Source organism: Grampus griseus (genome assembly GCF_964374135.1).
Source record: "Grampus griseus genome assembly, chromosome: 8".
Taxonomy (NCBI): domain Eukaryota; kingdom Metazoa; phylum Chordata; class Mammalia; order Artiodactyla; family Delphinidae; genus Grampus; species Grampus griseus.
The window spans coordinates 66,417,403-66,437,180 of NC_139002.1; the positions used below are offsets into that span (position 1 = coordinate 66,417,403).

Genomic DNA, 19,778 nt, shown 5'->3' on the forward strand with positions numbered 1-19,778 from the left:
CTCCCAAAGGGCAGGGAACCCCCCACGTACCTGGTTAGGGCAAAAGAAAACACTAAACAGAGACAGAGGGATAGGGACGGGTCCTGCGCCAGTGGGGGGGAGCTGTGAGGCGGGAGAGGTGTCCACGCACTGGGGGCCCCTTCGCGGGCGGAGACTTCGGGTGGCGGAATGGGGGAGCTTGGGAGCTGCGGAGGGGAGCGCGGCGGCAGGGGTGCGGAGGGCAGGGCGGAGAGATTACAGCGCAGAGGATCGGGCCGACCGGCGCTCACCAGCCGAGGGGCTTGTCTGCTCGCCCGCCGGGGCAGGCGGGGCTGGGAGCTGAGGCTCCGGCGTCTGTCGGAGCGCCGGGAGAGGACTGGGGTTGGCGGCATGAACACAGCCTGCGAGTCGTTGGTGCACCGCAGCTGGCCGGAAGGGAGTCCGGGGAAAGGTCTGGACCTGCCGAGTAGGCAGGAGACTTTTTCTTCCCTCTTTGTTTCCTGGTGCACGAGGGGAGGGGATTGGGAACTCTGCTTGGGAGGGCTCCGGAGACGGGCATGAGCCGCGGCTGGGAGTGCGGAGCCCAGAGACAGACATGGGACGCTAGGGCTGCTGCTGCCACCACCAGGAGGCCTGTGTGCAAACACAGGTCGCTATCCACACCCCCTTGCGGGGAGCCTGTGCAGCCCGCCACTGCCAGGGTCCCGGGATCCAGGGACAGCTCCCCCGGGGGAGTGCACGGCGCGTCTCAGGCTAGCAACGTCACGTCGGCCTCTGCCGCCGCAGGCCTGCCCCACGCTCCGTGGCCCTCCCTGCCCCCCGGCCTGAGTGAGCCAGAGCCTCCGAATCAGCGGCTCCTTTGGCCCCGTCCTGTCTGAGCAAAGAACAGACGCCCTCCGGCGACCTGCGCGCACAGGCGGGGCCAAATCCAAAGCTGAGCCCCTGGGAGCTGTGAGAACAAAGAAGAGAAAGGGAAATCTCTCCCAGCAGCCTCAGGAGCAGCGGATTAAAGCTCCACAATCAACTTGATGTACCCTGCATCTGTGGAATACCTGAATAGACAACGAATCATCCCAAATTAAGGAGCCCTGTGGATGAAAGGCTCTTGGTGCTGCAGCCAGGAGTCAGTGCTGTGCCTCTGAGGTGGGAGAGCCAATTTCAGGACACTGGTCCACAAGAGGCCTCCCAGCTGCACATAATATCAAACGGCGAAAATCTCCCAGAGATCTCTATCTCAACGCCAGCACCCAGCTTCACTCAATGACCAGCAAGCTACAGTGCTGGACATCCTATGCCAAACAACTAGCAAGACAGGAACACAACCCCACCCATTAGCAGAGAGGCTGCCCAAAATCATAATAAGTCTACAGACACCCCAAAACACACCACCAGACGTGGACCTGCCCACCAGAAAGACAAGATCCAGCCTCATCCACCACAACACAGGCACTAGTCCCCTCCACCAGGAAGCCTACACAACCCACTGAACCAACCTTAGCCACTGGGGACAGACACTAAAAACAACAGGAACTACGAACCTTCAGCCTGCAAAAAGGAGACCCCAAACACAGTAAGATAAGCAAAATGAAAAGACAGAAAAACACACAGCAGATGAAGGAGCAAGATAAAAACCCACCAGACCTAACAAATGAAGAGGAAATAGGCAGTCTACCTGAAAAAGAATTCAGAATAATGATAGTAAAAATGATCCAAAATCTTGGAAATAGAATAGACAAAATGCAAGCATCAGTTAACAAGGACCTAGATGAACTAAAGATGAAACAAACAATGATGAACAACACAATAAATGAAATGAAAAATACTCTAGATGGGATCAATAGCAGAATAACTGAGGCAGAAGAACGGATAAGTGACCTGGAAGATAAAATAGTGGAAATAACTACTGCAGAGCAGAATAAAGAAAAAAAAATGAAAAGAACAGAGGACAGTCTTAGAGACCTCTGGGACAACATTAAACGCACCAACATTCGAATTATAGGGGTTCCAGAAGAAGAAGAAAAAAAGAAAGGGACTGAGAAAATATTTAAAGAGATTTATAGTTGAAAACTTCCCTAATATGGGAAAGGAAATAGTTAATCAAGTCCAGGAAGCACAGAGAGTCCCATACAGGATAAATCCAAGGAGAAATACACCAAGACACATATTAATCAAACTGTCAAAAATTAAATACAAAGAAAACATATTAAAAGCAGCAAGGGAAAAACAACAAATAACACACAAGGGAATCCCCATAAGGTTAACAGCTGATCTTTCAGCAGAAACTCTGCAAGCCAGAAGGGAGTGGCAGGACATATTGAAAGTGTTGAAGGAGAAAAACCTGCAACCAAGATTACTTTACCCACCAAGGATCTCATTCAGATTTGATGGAGAAATTAAAACCTTTACAGACAAGCAAAAGCTGAGAGAGTTCAGCACCACCAAACCAGCTCTACAACAACTGCTAAAGGAACTTCTCTAGGCAAGAAACACAAGAGAAGGAAAAGACCTACAATAACGAACCCAAAACAATTAAGAAAATGGGAATGGGAACACACATATCAATAATTACCTTAAATGTAAATGGACTAAATGCTCCCACCAAAAGACACAGATTGGCTGAATGGATACAAAAACAAGACGCATATATTTGCTGTCTACAAGAGACCCACTTCAGACCTAGAGACACATACAGACTGAAAGTAAGGGGATGGAAAAAGGTATTTCATGCAAATGGAAACCAAAAGAAAGCTGGAGTAGCAATTCTCATATCAGCCAAAATAGACTTTAAAACAAAGACTATTAGAAGAGACAGAGAAGGACACTACATAATGATCAAGGGATCGATCCAAGAAGAAGATATAACAATTGTAAATATTTATGCACCCAACATAGGAGCACCTCAATACATAAGGCAAATACTGACAGCCATAAAAGGGGAAATCGACAGTAACACATTCATAGTAGGGGACTTTAACACCCCACTTTCACCAATGGACAGATCATCCAAAATGAAAATAAATAAGGAAACACAAGCTTTAAATGATACATTAAACGAGATGGAGTTAATTGATATTTATAGGACATTCCATCCAAAAACAACAGAATACACATTTTTCTCAAGTGCTCATGGAACATTCTCCAGGATAGATCATATCTTGGGTCACAAATCAAGCCTTGGTAAATACAAGAAAATTGAAATTGTATCAAGTATCTTTTCTGACCACAACGCTATGAGACTCGATATCAATTACAGGGAAAGATCTGTAAAAAATACAAACACATGGAAGCTAAACAATACACTACTTAATAACGAAGTGATCACTGAAGAAATCAAAGAGGAAATCAAAAAATACCTAGGAACAAATGACAATGGAGACACGACGACTCAAAATCTATGGGATGCAGCAAAAGCAGTTCTAAGAGGGAAGTTTATAGCAATACAATCCTACCTTAAGAAACAGGAAACATCTCGAATAAACAACCTAACCTTGCACCTAAAGCAATTAGAGAAAGAAGAACAAAAAAACCCCAAAGTTAGCAGAAGGAAAGAAATCATAAACATCAGATCAGAAATAAATGAAAAAGAAATGAAGGAAACGATAGCAAAGATCAATAAAACTAAAAGCTGGTTCTTTGAAAGGATAAACAAAATTCATAAACCATTAGCCAGACTCATCAAGAAAAAAAGGGAGAAGACTCAAATCAATAGAATTAGAAATGAAAAAGGAGAAGTAACAACTGACACTGCAGAAATACAAAAGATCATGAGAGATTACTACAAGCAACTCTATGCCAATAAAATGGACAACCTGGAAGAAATGGACAAATTCTTAGAAAGGCACAACCTGCCAAGACTGAATCAGGAAGAAATAGAAAATATGAACAGACCAATCACAAGCACTGAAATTGAAACTGTGATTAAAAATCTTCCAACAAGCAAAAGCCCAGGACCAGATGGCTTCACAGGCGAATTCTATCAAACATTTAGAGAAGAGCTATCACCTATCCTTCTCAGACTCTTCCAAAATATAGCAGAGGGAGGAACACTCCCCAACTCATTCTACGAGGCCACCATCACCCTGATACCAAAACCAGACAAGGATGTCACAAAGAAAGAAAACTACAGGCCAATATCACTGATGAACATAGATGCAAAAATCCTCAACAAAATACTAGCAAACAGAATCCAACAGCACATTAAACGGATCATACACCATGATCAAGTGGGGTTTATTCCAGGAATGCAAGGATTCTTCAATATACGCAAATCAATCAACGTGATACACCATATTAACAAATTGAAGGAGAAAAACCATATGATCATCTCAATAGATGCAGAGAAAGCTTTTGACAAAATTCAACACCCATTTATGATAAAAACCCTGCAGAAAGTAGGCACAGAGGGAACTTTGCTCAACATAATAAAGGCCATATATGACAAATCCACAGCCAACATCGTCCTCAATGGTGAAAAACTGAAAGCATTTCCACTAAGATCAGGAACAAGACAAGGTTGCCCACTCTCACCACTCTTATTCAACATAGTTTTGGAAGCTTTAGCCACAGCACTCAGAGAAGAAAAGGAAATAAAAGGAATCCAAATCGGAAAAGAAGAAGTAAAGCTGTCACTGTTTGCAGATGACATGATCCTATACATAGAGAACCCTAAAGATGCTACCAGAAAACTACTAGAGCTAATCAATGAATTTGGTAAAGTGGCAGCATACAAAATTAATGCACAGAAATCTCTGGCATTCCTATATACTAATGATGAAAAATCTGAAAGTGAAATCAAGAAAACACTCCCATTTACCATTGCAACAAAAAGAATAAAATATCTAGGAATAAACCTACCTAAGGAGACAAAAGACCTGTATGCAGAAAATTATAAGACACTGATGAAAGAAATTAAAGATGATACAAATAGATGGAGAGATATACCATGTTCTTGGATTGGAAGAATCAACATTGTGAAAATGACTCTACTACCCAAAGCAATCTATAGATTCAATGCAATCCCTATCAAACTACCACGGGCATTTTTCACAGAACTAGAACAAAAATTTTTGCAATTTGTATGGAAACACAAAAGACCCCGAATAGCCAAAGCAATCTTGAGAACGAAAGAAGGAACTGGAGCAATCAGGCTCCCTGACTTCAGACTATACTACAAAGCTACAGTTATCAAGACAGTATGGTACTGGCACAAAAACAGAAATATAGATCAATGGAACACGATAGAAAGCCCAGAGATAAACCCATGCACATATGGACACCTTATCTTTGATAAAGGTGGCAGTAATGTACAGTGGAGAAAGGACAGCCTCTTCAATAAGTGGTGCTGGGAAAACTGGACAGGTACATGTAAAAGTATGAGATTAGATCACTCCCTAACACCATACACAAAAATAAGCTCAAAATGGATTAAAGACCTAAATGTAAGGCCAGAAACTATCAAACTCTTAGAGGAAAACATAGGCAGAACACTCTATGACATAAATCACAGCAAGATCCTTTCTGACCCACCTCCTAGAGTAATGGAAATAAAAACAAAAATAAACAAATGGGACCTAATGAAACTTCAAAGCTTTTGCACAGCAAAGGAAACCATAAACAAGACCAAAAGACAACCCTCAGAATGGGAGAAAATATTTGCAAATGAAGCAACCGACAAAGGATCAATCTCCAAAATTTACAAGCAGCTCATGCAGCTCAATAACAAGAAAACAAACAACCCAATCCAAAAATGGGCAGAAGACCTAAATAGACATTTCTCCAAAGAAGATATACAGACTGCCAACAAACACATGAAAGAATGCTCAACATCATTAATCATTAGAGAAATGCAAATCAAAACTACGAGATATCATCTCACACCAGTCAGAATGGCCATCATCAAAAAATCTAGAAACAATAAATGCTGGAGAGGGTGTGGAGAAAAGGGAACACCCTTGCACTGCTGGTGGGAATGTGAATTAGTTCAGCCACTATGGAGAACAGTATGGAGGTTCCTTAAAAAACTACAAATAGAACTACCATATGACCCAGCAATCCCACTACTGGGCATATACCCTGAGAAAACCATAATTCAAAAAGAGTCATGTACCAAAATGTTCATTGCAGCTCTATTTACAATAGCCCGGAGATGGAAACAACCTAAGTGCCCATCATCGGATGAATGGATAAAGAAGATGTGGCACATATATACAATGGAATATTACTCAGCCATAAAAAGAAACGAAATTGAGCTATTTGTAATGAGGTGGATAGACCTAGAGTCTGTCATACAGCGTGAAGTAAGTCAGAAAGAAAAAGACAAATACCGTATGCTAACACATATATATGGAATTTAAGGGAAAAAAAATGTCATGAAGAACCTAGGGGTAAGGCAGGAATAAAGACGCAGACCTCCTAGAGAATGGACTTGAGGATATGGGGAGGGGGAAGGGTGAGCTGTGACAGGGCGAGAGAGAGTCATGGACATATACACACTAACAAACGTAGTAAGGTAGATAGCTAGTGGGAAGCAGCCGCATGGCACAGGGATATTGGCTCGGTGCTTTGTGACAGCCTGGAGGGGTGGGATAGGGAGGGTGGGAGGGAGGGAGACGCAAGAGGGAAGACATATGGGAACATATGTATATGTATAACTGATTCACTTTGTTATAAAGCAGAAACTAACACACCACTGTAAAGCAATTGTACCCCAATAAAGATGTTAAAAAAAAAAAGACACTGATGAAAGAAATTAAAGACGATACAAATAGATGGAGAGCTATACCATGTTCTTGGATTGGAAGAATCAACATTGTGAAAATGACTCTACTACACAAAGCAATCTACAGATTCAATGCAATCCCTATCAAACTACCACGGGCATTTTTCACAGAACTAGAACAAAAAATTTCACAATTTGTATGGAAACACAAAAGACCCCGAATAGCCAAAGCAATCTTGAGAACGAAAAACGGAGCTGGAGGAATCAGGCTTCCTGACTTCAGACTATACTACAAAGCTACAGTAATCAAGACAGTATGGTACTGGCACAAAAACAGAAATATAGATCAATGGAACAGGATAGAAAGCCCAGAGATAAACCCACGCATATATGGTCACCTTATCTTTGACAAAGGAGGCAGGAATGTACAGTGGAGAAAGGACAGCCTATTCAATAAGTGGTGCTGGGAAAACTGGACAGCTACATGTAAAAGTATGAGATTAGATCACTCCCTAACACCATACACAAAAATAAGCTCAAAATGGATTAAAGACCTAAATGTAAGGCCAGAAGGTATCAAACTCTTAGAGGAAAACATAGGCAGGACACTCTGTGACATAAATCACAGCAAGGTCCTTTTTGACCCACCTCCTAGAGGAATGGAAATAAAAACAAAAGTAAACAAATGGGACCTAATGAAACTTCAAAGCTTTTGCGCAGCAAAGGAAACCATAAAGAAGACCAAAAGACAACCCTCAGAATGGGAGAAAATATTTGCAAATGAAGCAACTGACAAAGGATTAATCTCCGAAATTTATAAGCAGCTCATGCAGCTTAGTAACAAAAAAACAAACAACCCAATCCAAAAATGGGCAGAAGACCTAAATAGACATTTCTCCAAAGAAGATATGCAGAGTGCCAACAAACACATGAAAGAATGCTCAACATCATTAATCATTAGAAAAATGCAAATCAAAACTACAATGAGGTATCATCTCACACCAGTCAGAATGGCCATCATCAAAAAATCTACAAACAATAAATGCTGGAGAGGGTGTGGAGAAAAGGGAACCCTCTTACACTGTTGGTGGGAATGTAAATTGATACAGCCACTGTGGAGAACAGTATGGAGGTTCCTTAAAAAACTACAAATAGAACTACCATATGACCCAGCAATCCCACTACTGGGCATATACCCTGAGAAAACCATAATTCAAAAAGGGTCATGTACCAAAATGTTCATTGCAGCTCTATTTCCAATAGCCCAGAGATGGAAACAAACTAAGTGTCCATCATCAGATGAATGGATAAAGAAGATGTGGCACATATACACAATGGAATATTACTCAGCCATAAAAAGAAACGAAATTGAGCTATTTGTAATGAGGTGGATAGACCTAGAGTCTGTCATACAGAGTGAAGTAAGTCAGAAAGAAAAAGACAAATACCGTATGCTAACACATATATATGGAATTTAAGAAAAAAAAATGTCATGAAGAACCTAGGGGTAAAACAGGAATAAAGACACAGACATACTAGAGAATGGACTTGAGGATATGGGGAGGGGGAAGGGTAAGCTGGGAGAAAGCGAGAGAGAGTCATGGACATATACACACTACCAAACGTAAGGTAGATAGCTAGTGGGAAGCAGCTGCGTAGCACAGGGAGATCAGCTCGGTGCTTTGTGACCGCCTGGAGGGGTGGGATAGGGAGGATGGGAGGGAGGGAGACGCAAGCGGGAAGAGATATGGGAACATATGTATATATATAACTGATTCATTTTGTTGTGAAGCTGAAACTAACATACCATTGTAAAGCAATTATACTCCAATAAAGATGTTAAAATGAAAAAAAAAAAAAAGACAATATGGTACTGGCACAAAAACAGAAAGATAGATCAATGGAACAGGATAGAAAGCCCAGAGATAAACCCAAGCACATATGGTCACCTTATCTTTGATAAAGGAGGCAGGAATGTACAGTGGAGAAAGGACAGCCTATTCAATAAGTGGTGCTGGGAAAACTGGACAGCTACATGTAAAAGTATGAGATTAGATCACTCCCTAACACCATACACAAAAATAAGCTCAAAATGGATTAAAGACCTAAGTGTAAGGCCAGAAGGTATCAAACTCTTAGAGGAAAACTTAGGCAAGACACTCTATGACATAAATCACAGCAAGGTCCTTTTTGACCCACCTCCTAGAGGAATGGAAATAAAAAGAAAAATAAACAAATGGGACCTAATGAAACTTCAAAGCTTTTTCACAGCAAAGGAAACCATAAAGAAGACCAAAAGACAACCCTCAGAATGGGAGAAAATATTTGCAAATGAAGCAACTGACAAAGGATTAATCTCCGAAATTTATAAGCAGCTCATGCAGCTTAGTAACAAAAAAACAAACAACCCAATCCAAAAATGGGCAGAAGACCTAAATAGACATTTCTCCAAAGAAGATATGCAGAGTGCCAACAAACACATGAAAGGATGCTCAACATCACTAATCATTAGAGAAATGCAAATCAAAACTACAATGAGATATCATCTCACACCAGTCAGAATGGCCATCATCAAAAAATCTACAAACAATAAATGCTGGAGAGGGTGTGGAGAAAAGGGAACCCTCTTACACTGTTGGTGGGAATGTAAATTGATACAGCCACTGTGGAGAACAGTATGGAGGTTCCTTAAAAAACTACAAATAGAACTACCATATGACCCAGCAATCCCACTACTGGGCATATACCCTGAGAAAACCATAATTCAAAAAGAGTCATGTACCAAAATGTTCATTGCAGCTCTATTTCCAATAGCCCAGAGATGGAAACAAACTAAGTGTCCATCATCAGATGAATGGATAAAGAAGATGTGGCACATATACACAATGGAATATTACTCAGCCATAAAAAGAAACGAAATTGAGCTATTTGTAATGAGGTGGATAGACCTAGAGTCTGTCATACAGAGTGAAGTAAGTCAGAAAGAAAAAGACAAATACCGTATGCTAACACATATATATGGAATTTAAGAAAAAAAAATGTCATGAAGAACCTAGGGGTAAAACAGGAATAAAGACACAGACATACTAGAGAATGGACTTGAGGATATGGGGAGGGGGAAGGGTAAGCTGGGAGAAAGCGAGAGAGAGTCATGGACATATACACACTACCAAACGTAAGGTAGATAGCTAGTGGGAAGCAGCCGCGTAGCACAGGGAGATCAGCTCGGCGCTTTGTGTCCACCTAGAGGGGTGGGATAGGGAGGGTGGGAGGGAGGGAGACGCAAGCGGGAAGAGATATGGGAACATATGTATATGTATAACTGATTCACTTTGTTATAAAGCAGAAACTAACACACCGTTGTAAAGCAATTATACCCCAATAAAGATGTAAAAAAAATAAATAATAAAACAGAAAAAAATTATGGCACTTTCCAGGCCCTACCCTGGCCCAGCTGTGCCCTCAGCACCCTAGAGACAGGAAGCACAGGGACCCTGAGGCAGAAACAGGCTGTGTGGCCTCCGGGAAGGCGCTGGAGCATGCGGAGTGAGGCCAAGAGCAGGGCTGTGAAGGAGACACAACCTCAGTGAGGGCATCTGGGCCTGTAGGGAGGGTGGAGAATGAGGTCAAGAAGCACCCTCCCCAAAGGCTCTGAGAGGAGAATCTTCTAGAGTAGAGTAGTAAGGCCACCTTGGAGGCCTGGTGTACGTCTTGGGACGTATGTGGGATACGGAGAGAGGAGCCATCCCACCTTTTGCTGCTGGAGCCACTGGCCAGTCTCCCTCCCGTCTTCCTTCCTGGACCTCAGCCTCTCTCACTGAGCAAACTCTGGGCTCTCGCCCCCTCTCCGGCCAAATGCCATTCACCAAAATTGCAAAGGAGCCTTCCTGTTCTCGATTCAGTCCCTTCCTGGTGAGCTCAGCGCCTTTGGGAGCAGCCTGGTGGTATTACCATCCTTACCTCTACCTGCGGGCTCTGGCCCTGAAGTAAAAGTAGTTACAGTCAAGGCTTATTTACCATGTCCCCAGCACTGTGTCAGATGCTTCACACAGTCAATCTCAAGTGTTCTTCACAATAACCCTGAGCGGTGGAGATGATAATTATCCCCATTTTGTAGAACTGGAGACTGAGGCTCAGAGAGGTGGGGGTCACATGGTCAGTCAGTGGTAGAGCCAGGCTGAGAACCTGGGTCTGCCCCCTTTGCTGTTCCTCACTAGGATGAGTGGCCACACCCTCCCCTCCATTTGTCCCACCCCACACCTGCCTCAAGGTAGTGGACTAGACCGAGAGCTGCTGGTGTCCCACTGCCTGGGGTGGAAGGTCATCTGAAGAGCTTCAAGGGCTCTGGGGAGTCAGGTTGGTCTAGTTCTTTTGAGAGCTCTCTGCAAAGACATGATTTATCCATCTATCCATCCATCCAATATTTAATGAGTGCCTACCACATGCCAGGAGCAGTTCCCACCCACTGAGATACATCAGTGACTAAACAGGAGAAGATCTTTGTCTTTGTGGAGACTATATTCCAGGAGGGGGAGCAAATGGTAAATTCTATAGTGTGTTAGAGGTGCTAAGATTGTGCACAAAAATGTAGAGCAGTGCTGTGGACAATGTTTCGCTTAAAATTCATATGTTGAAGCCCTGATCACCAGTGTGATGAGAGGTGGGGCCTTTGGGAGGTAATTAGGTCATAGGGGTGGAGCCCTCATGATGGAATTAGTACCCTTACAAGAAGAGTCACAGGAGGGATGACCTCTTTCCCTCTGCCTCGTGAGGACACAGTGAGAAGCTGTGAGACGCCAGATCTGCTGGCACCATGATCTTGTACTTTCCAGCCTCCAGAACCGTGGGAGATAAATGTCTGTTGTTCAAGCTTCCCAGTCTCTGGTCCTTTCTTGTTATAGCAGCATGGATGGACTAAGACCGGGAGGTTGTGAGGGTACCGGAGTGGTGCTGAGAGCAGGAGGCTGTTGCGGTGATCCCCCCTGAGAAGATGAGAGCTGGGCAAGGACATGAACGAGGAGGAGCCCAGGTGTATCTGGGGGAGTCTTGTGCCCCAGAGTGCAGTTCCTGCACCAGCAGAGGCCTGGTGTGTGCAGGGAACAGCACGGGGCGGGGGTGGGAGATGAGGCCCAAGAGGGGAGGGAGGGGCATCTTGTGCGAACGGACTTCGGCTGTTCACCTGGTGACAGAACGGGCCACTGCAGGGTCGGACTGACATGCTAACCGGGTCCCCCTGGCTGTTGTGTGGGACGCAGAGCCTGGGAGGAAGGAAGGAAGCGGGGCCACCTGTCAGCAGGCTCTGGTCCTCACACAAGTGGGCGGGGGCTGGATGCAGGGCCCCTGGCTGGCCCCGCCCGCGGTGGAAGGCACAGTGGCTTGGTATATTAGTCCAAGTCGTCTAAATGATTCGTGTAATACTTAAAACTATAGGATCTGGAAACACAATACTTTTAATTAAAGAATTTAAATAAGGGCAATTAAACCTGGCAGGAGGGATGCCACAGCACACAGAGAGCTTAACTGGAATGGAAACCAAGTTAAGTATGGAAACAGCATCAAAAAAAAAAAAAAGAAAATGTGCGGCGGTCGCTACGGTGCTGACAAGATGGCGGCTGGCGGGGCCCGAGTGCCGGCTTCTGCCCTGCGCGCTACACAAGTGGAGCTCCTTCTCCTCCACCTACCTTCCTGAAACTTTCATGGGAGTACTTATGTGAAGGCATTGTTCAGAAGGAAGATACTTGGGTGTAATGAACATTTTAGTGGATAAGCCAAATGACCAGCCTTCACGGTGGTCTACAGAGAGCAGCTACCCTCCCCAGTACTTGATTCTGAAGCTTGAAAGGCCTGCTATAGTCCAGAATATCACATTTGGAAAATACGAGAAAACTCACGTCTGCAGTTTGAAGAAATTTAAAGTCTTTGGTGGAATGAATGAAGAAAACATGACAAAGCTATTGTCCAGTGGCTTAAAGAATGATTATAACAAAGAAACATTTACCTTGAAGCATAAAATTGATGAACAGACGTTTCCTTGTCGATTCATTAAAATAGTTCCACTCTTATCATGGGGCCCCAGCTTTAACTTTAGCATCTGGTATGCTGAATTTAGTGGCATTGATGATCCCGATGTAGTACAACCCTGTCTCAACTGGTACAGTAAGTAATACCGTGAACAGGAAGCTATTCGCCTTTGCCTAAAACACTTCAGACAACATAACTATACAGAGGCCTTTGAATCACTGCAAAAGAAAACCAAGATTGCCCTGGAACATTCCATGTTAACAGATCTGCACGATAAATTGGTACTGAAGGGTGATTTTGATGCTTGTGAAGAATTGATTGAAAAAGCTGTAAATGATGGCTTGTTCAATCAGTATATCAGTCAACAGGAATATAAGCCACGATGGAGTCAAATCATTCCCAAAAGTACCAAAGGTGATGGAGAAGATAACCGACCAGGAATGAGAGGAGGCCGTCAGATGGCTATTGATGTTCAAACAGAGACTGTTTATTTGTTTGGTGGCTGGGATGGAACACAAGATCTTGCCGACTTCTGGGCATACAGTGTGAAAGAGAACCAATGGACATGTATCTCTAGAGACACTGAGAAAGAGAATGGTCCTAGTGCTAGATCGTGTCATAAAATGTGCATTGACATTCAACGAAGGCAAGTCTACACACCAGGGCATTATTCGGATTCCTCTGTGAAGAACAGCAAATCTCTGAAAAGTGATTTCTATCGTTATGACATTGACACAAACACATGGATGTTACTCAGGGAGGATACTGCTGATGGAGGACCGAAACTGGTGTTTGATCATCAGTTCCAATGACAGGATTCACACAGAGAGCAACCATTGATCCAGAACTGGATGAAATACATGTCTTATCTGGACTCAGCAAAGACAAGGAAAAGAGGGAAGAGAATGTCAGAAATTCATTCTGGATTTATGACATTGTAAGGAATAGTTGGTCTTGCGTCTCTAAGAATGATCAAGCTGCAAAGGATACTCCAAGTAAAAGTCTTCAGGAGGAAGAACCATGTCCAAGATCTGCCCATCAGCTTGTATACGATGAGCTACACAAGGTTCATTATTTATTTGGTGGGAATCCAGGAAAATCTTGGTCCCCAAAGATGAGATTAGATGACTTCTTGTCACTGAAATTGTGTAGGCCTTCAAAAGATTACTTACTGAGCATTGCAAGTACCTCATAAGAAAACACGGGTTTGAAGAGAAGGCCCAAATGGATCCCCTTAGTGCTCTGAAATATCTACAAAATGATCTTTATATAAATGTGGATCATTCAGACCCAGAAGAGACAAAAGAGTTTCAGCTCCTAGCTTCAGCTCTGTTTAAATCTGGTTCAGATTTCACAGCTCTAGGCTTTTCCAATGTGGATCACACCTGTGCTCAAAGAACTCAGCTGTTTGACACCTTAGTAAATTTCTTTCCTGACAGCATGACTCCTCCTAAAGGCAACCTGGTGGACCTCATCACACTGTGACTGACGAGTACCTGGACAGAAATGGAGCACAGGAGTCTGCTTTCAGTATTCTGGATTTCAACTCTATTGACTGACCATTAGGCTGCAGTGACTGAGGACTGCACCAGAATTTTGAAGGGATCTTTGCTGTCACAAATTTTAACCCTCTTCCTTCACACCTGACCTCAACCCCATAGTCCTGATCCCATTCTGAAATTAGGCTAATAAAGTGAAATCGGTATACTTTCCATTAAAAAAAAAAAGGAAAGCTGAATGTATGAAATTAAGAAGGCTAATAATAATTCCGAGAGCTCGGTTCCCAGCCCCCAGCCTAGGTCCTTCTCCTTCCGAGCCTCTCTGGAGACTAGAAACGGCATCAGAGGTGGGATGAGCGGAAGCAGCGAACACGGGACTCTGCTCCCAGCCTTGTCTCTGGCGGCTCTCCCCGGCCGTGACCCTGGTAAGGGGCTGAGCCACCATGGGCTTCAGTCTTCTCATTTGCAAAAGGCACCGGAGCACTGTGGGGCACTCAGACACAGAGCGCTGACTATATGCCTGGCGGGCATGTGGAGCCGTGGTCCATGAGCGCCTTGGGCTGAGGCACCCCAGGTTACACAGCCATGCACCTCCTCTCTTCCTGTTTCCCCAAGGCGTGTCTGTAGCAGCTAGAGGTGGGACCTCAAGCACCAGACCAACCTTCCCGGTTCCTCCTGGGGATGTGGGTTGGGTAAATGGATTAGACAGTCCCTGGAGGGCTTGTGATACCACAGATCACTGGGGCCCACCTTCTGACCCTACGGGTCTGCGATGGGGCCCAAGATGTGCCTTTTTAAGCTCCCGAGTGTCTCAGCTGCTGGTGGTACTGGTCCAGGGATCACAGTCGGGGGACCACAAGCAAACCGTCACCCTCTCTGGGGAAAGGATGAGGCCTGGCTTGTCACTCGCACTCACCACCTTGAGGTAGAGGATATGAAGCAGCTGGGCTGAGCTCATGTTTGCAGTCACGGTGTTTATGAGGAGGCTGTGTGTGGACTGAATAAGACTCTGCTTATTTCAGAGCTCCCGTTCCACTTTCCGTTCTAATTAATTTTCTACGGGCAAGTAGCCCAGTGGGTCTGTGGCTTTAAGCACAGTGGGCTCGGGAGTTCCCAGGTTAAGTAGTTAATGATTAGTAATCAAATAATTCAAAGCATGGGTGGAATGTTAGTGCTAGTTAAAGAAACCCCGAGATTAAGTCTTTTTGTAGAGGAAAGTGGTCTTTCTGTATTATGAATATTCAACACTCTGTCTATTCAAAAAGTGCTTTGGTGTTTGTCTTAAAGGAGACGCACCTGTGCCAGAGTGAGAGTCTGCCTGGGATTTGCTGTGACGGCCGTTGGACTGAAAATGGGGTAATGGCAATGTCAAGTGCAAAAGGAAAGGTGAAGGGGGGTATAGAGACAGCAGGATGGCTGCAGGGAGTTTGCTGAGGAAGCAGGAATCCAGCCAGTTCACACACACCTACAAGGTTTGGCAAGGAGACCGCAGCCCCAAATTCCCACTGCAGCAATCCATGGGCTTTGTAGAGGCAAGACAAAGGCTCCACAGCATGGTGGTTTAAAGTGTGGGCCCTAGAGGCAGAAGCCTGATTTGACCTTGGACAAATTACGTAATCTCTCTGTGCCTCAGTTTCCTCAACTGTAGAATGGGGATGGTAAAGTACCTGACAGCAAGGTCATGAGGATTAAGTAATATTTAGACAGCAGTTACAGTAGTATGTGGCGCACAGTAAGCACTATATAAAAGTTTGATAAATAAATTTAAAAATCTCACCCAGGCTCTGCTGGTGGCGCAGTGGTTGAGAGTCCGCCTGCCGATGCAGGGGACACGGTTTCGTGCCCCGCCGGTCCGGGAAGATCCCACATGCTGCGGAGCGACTGGGCCCGTGAGCCATGGCCGCTGAGCCTGCGCATCCGGAGCCTGTGCTCCGCAACGGGATTGGCCACAACAGTGAGAGGCCCGCATACCGCAAAAAAAAAAAAAAAAAAAAAAAAAAATCTCACCCAGGTTTGAGTAGTGAGGCACTGAGCTGTCACACCTGGTCCTGGCTCCTGGTCTAAAGTGCTGACTGCCGTAAACTAAAAATAACTAAGAAAATATCCAGGGCCTAAACAAGGCTTTGTCAGTCCTTCAAAACTGGATGATCCCACACTTGCCCCTTCATGTGACATGGAAATGAAAAGCTGCTTTATTCCAGAGCCATAAGGAAACACCCGATTACAGCCTTTTCTTCTCAGCACAAAAGGTTCTCGAAGTTGGACTTCCTGCCAGAGCCTGGGGGGTGGAGCAGGAGAAAGTCAAGGACTCCTCCTCCTTGCGTGCTGGGAAATTCTTTGGCAGAATCAGTGGTGCTCCCTGGGAAATGCTCGCTGCAAATAAGTTCTTCTTTGAGTGGGTTACTCATCTTGCATCAAATTATCAAATTAGATCCCACAAGTAAGAGCCAGTGGTCCCTGGCCAGGCAGGCTCAGCTCTGCCCTCAGCTCTCTTCCAGGCAGTCTCCTCATGCTCTTGAAAATCTCTTCTCTCCTGGCCTTAATGGTCCCCTCTGCTGTTATCCTTGATGTTCTCCATTTAGAAAATGCATTAACGCTGAACTGAGAATGAGGCAAGCATGGGGGTGGGATGGCAGGACCGTCCACCAGCGGGAACACTGCCCTGGGTGCCCTTGGACTCCCGAATGGGCCTTGCCAGTGTTTCCACCAAAGAACCCAGTGGCCAACGGGAGTGAGAGCACATGCCAGAGTCTGAGGCAGCGTGAAATATGGCCAGAACACCTCAACATTTCATCAAAGCCCCCTGTTTTAACAAATATTCATAGAAATTGCTACTCCCCTTCATACAGTATGCATAATTGTTTTAGTAAAAATCATTTCCACCTTCCTCCCCCAAATCTGAAGCTATAGGAAGAGTAAACTGGAGTACCCCTCTCCACGCACGTCTGTGTATTGCGGCAGGGATGCACTACCACCTAAAAGTGTTCTTATAGGGATTTTCTAACTAAGCGAGGCCCTTTGACTATTACGTTCAAATGTCCTTGAAATACTCTAGTACAATTAGTTTTTTATCAGCATGCATGCATGCAAGGAAGAGTTATCAAGGGTAGGGTTTGTTCATCTTTGGGTCTCCCACAAACTTAGCTTGAGACCTGGCACACAGGGTATTTGTGTTAATATTTGTGAATTTTTAGAAAGGACTCCTTAATTTAATTGACAGCACCCTGTGTGCCTCTTCTGTTTCAGGCTTTCTGTTAGGTGCTGGAGACACTGAACGTGTAAGACAGCCCTGCCCTCCCATCTGTTGGTTGATGGGAGAAAGAGTCATGGAGAAAATAACAGATAAACAATTCCATGAAGTGGGATAACGATGACCCTTATACCAGGAGTGCAGCTCATTTTCAAGTTCATGGTGCTTTTTAGTAAGGCAGGCCCCGTCTGGGCTTCTAGGTGGAATAAGCCCTTTTCAGGGCATGCTAACTTCAGGAGCTTAGAATTACAGAATTTCAGGGCTGGTAAGCCCTTAAAACCATCCGGTCTAACTCCACTTAGAGCTGTAGCATGTTTGATGGCCTGCTGAGTGGTCGTCTGAGCCCACCTCTTCCTTGAATGGCCAATCTCATGCCCGGGCATCCCTGACTATGAGAAAGCTGCTCTGTAAATTGTCCTTGAATCTCCCTCCAGCTGGTCCTCCCTCAGAGCTACATAGGACAATCCTGCTCTCTTTTGCCTAGAGAAGCCTTTCAGATATTTGAGGGCAGAGATCAGGCACTCCTGAGCTCTTTCTGGCTTCAACCATGCACACAAATAGATGGACTTTAAGGAAGTTGGACCTTAAAGAACACACATCGTAACAGCCTTCCTAGGGCGTGAGTCCCTTCAATAACATCTTGAAGAGAGGCCTCGGCATTTGCTTAACCATTCAAAGTAATGGTGATAGGGGGATGGTGGGGAGGGTGGGCATCTCATTACCCCTGAGAGGTAGTCTGTTGCTTCACATGACAGATGTCCTGCCACAAAGTTCTCCTGTGTAGTGACCTGATATCTGCTGCTTCCCTCTCCTTCTACTGGTCCAGGGGTCACTGACTAGATGCCTCTTTCACTAACACTGCATCACCTAATCCCAGAATCCCCCAGATCTCAGTAGGTGGGGTACTCTGGGAAGATTAAAGTTTTATACTTAACACATATGAATTTATAATCCCAGTACACAGTCAGTTTAGGAAATTCTCTAATCCGGGAGGAGTCACAACTACCACTTCTAATGTTAATGAAGTCTCATCATGTGTTGATGTGGGAGATGTTGGCTGTTTAGAGACGGGTATCCACTGACTTCTTCAAACCCAGAGCCTGGGGTGGCCCTGGATTCATAATCTCCCCTCACAACCACCTCCATTTAATCCATCACTACTTCCAATAGACCGCTGAACTGTCTCTCCAAGTCCTCCCCAACAGCTGCCTGGCCCCACGTCTCCATGGCAACCAAGTCTACCCCTTTTCTCACAGGGAAGATGGTACAGCCCACTACTTTCTTCTCTGTCTTCCAATACACCTTGCAGTCTGCTGCTAGAGGGATTCAGACCCCATCACGGTAATCCACAGTTTAAGAACCTCCCCTAGTCCCTCCCTTTGCTTTTAAGGTGAAGTCCGAACTTCTCAGCATGATTTTCGGTGACCATTATCTGCCCCAAACTGACGCTTACGTCTGATCTCTCTCACGTCCCATTGAAAATTCTAAATTCCATCCACACCAACACTGAATACACTCTGCTTCTTCTTGCCTTTGCCCATGCTGAGCCTCTAACATAGGATGTTCTCCCTTTCTATGCCTGGGAACTATCCTACGATTTTCAAGATCCAGATCAAACATGCCTTGAACGTGAAGCCATCCCTGAGTTGTGCAGACAGAGCCCATCACCCTGGGCTACTGGAATACCGTACCCGCCTCATTTCAGCTCTCATCATCCAGTTTTGCTATGTGTTTATACACCCATGAACTCCTCCAGGGGCAGAGGCCGTGTCTGATTCATATCTGCATCCCTCCTGCCCAACCACCATGCTCAATAAATGCTTGATGAATGACGGAAGGAAAGAATGTTCATCATTGGAAAACTGCTCATCAGAGCCCTGTACATCAGCGTTGCTGAGAGATGTTTTCATCAAATGTGGTTTCTCAGTGTCAGTATCTGACGCTGTCCTGATTCATCCTGAAGCAGGGAAAATTCAGAAGAGCTTCCAGGGGTTAGAAGAAAGGCATTTTATTTGTTAAACAGAAAATCAGGCTATGAGATGGAACACCAAGATATGCAAATGTCTATCTTCTTTGTAGGAGAACCTGGGAGAATCACACTAGATTATTTTGAAATTAATTCAGCCTGAATGGAGTTTAAATGTAGCCCTCAGGAGAGTAAATAATGCAAAATGTGAAAGTGAAAAGGAGATTTGAAATGCACCAGTAAAATCTTTCAGCCCAACTTCTCCACCAGAACATTTTAGTTGGTAGGATCCCCCTGTAATTTGCAAAGATTAAACCTGTTGCAAGAAAATTAGCCCAGGCAATG

The 19,778-nt window shown here is 44.7% G+C and overlaps 1 protein-coding gene and 2 pseudogenes across 3 annotated transcripts in view; 2 read left to right on the forward strand and 1 right to left on the reverse strand.

Annotated features, from left to right (window-relative positions):
* GALNT18 (polypeptide N-acetylgalactosaminyltransferase 18) overlaps positions 1–19,778 on the reverse strand; it is a 359,182-nt gene that overhangs the window by 9,777 nt on the left and 329,627 nt on the right. The gene's annotated exons all lie outside the window — the stretch shown is intronic.
* Positions 12,241–13,530, forward strand: LOC309825618 (muskelin-like; annotated as a pseudogene). The gene has a single exon. The product of its transcript is annotated as a muskelin-like (transcript).
* LOC309825959 (muskelin-like) lies at positions 13,527–14,203 on the forward strand (annotated as a pseudogene). Its single transcript has one exon. The product of its transcript is annotated as a muskelin-like (transcript).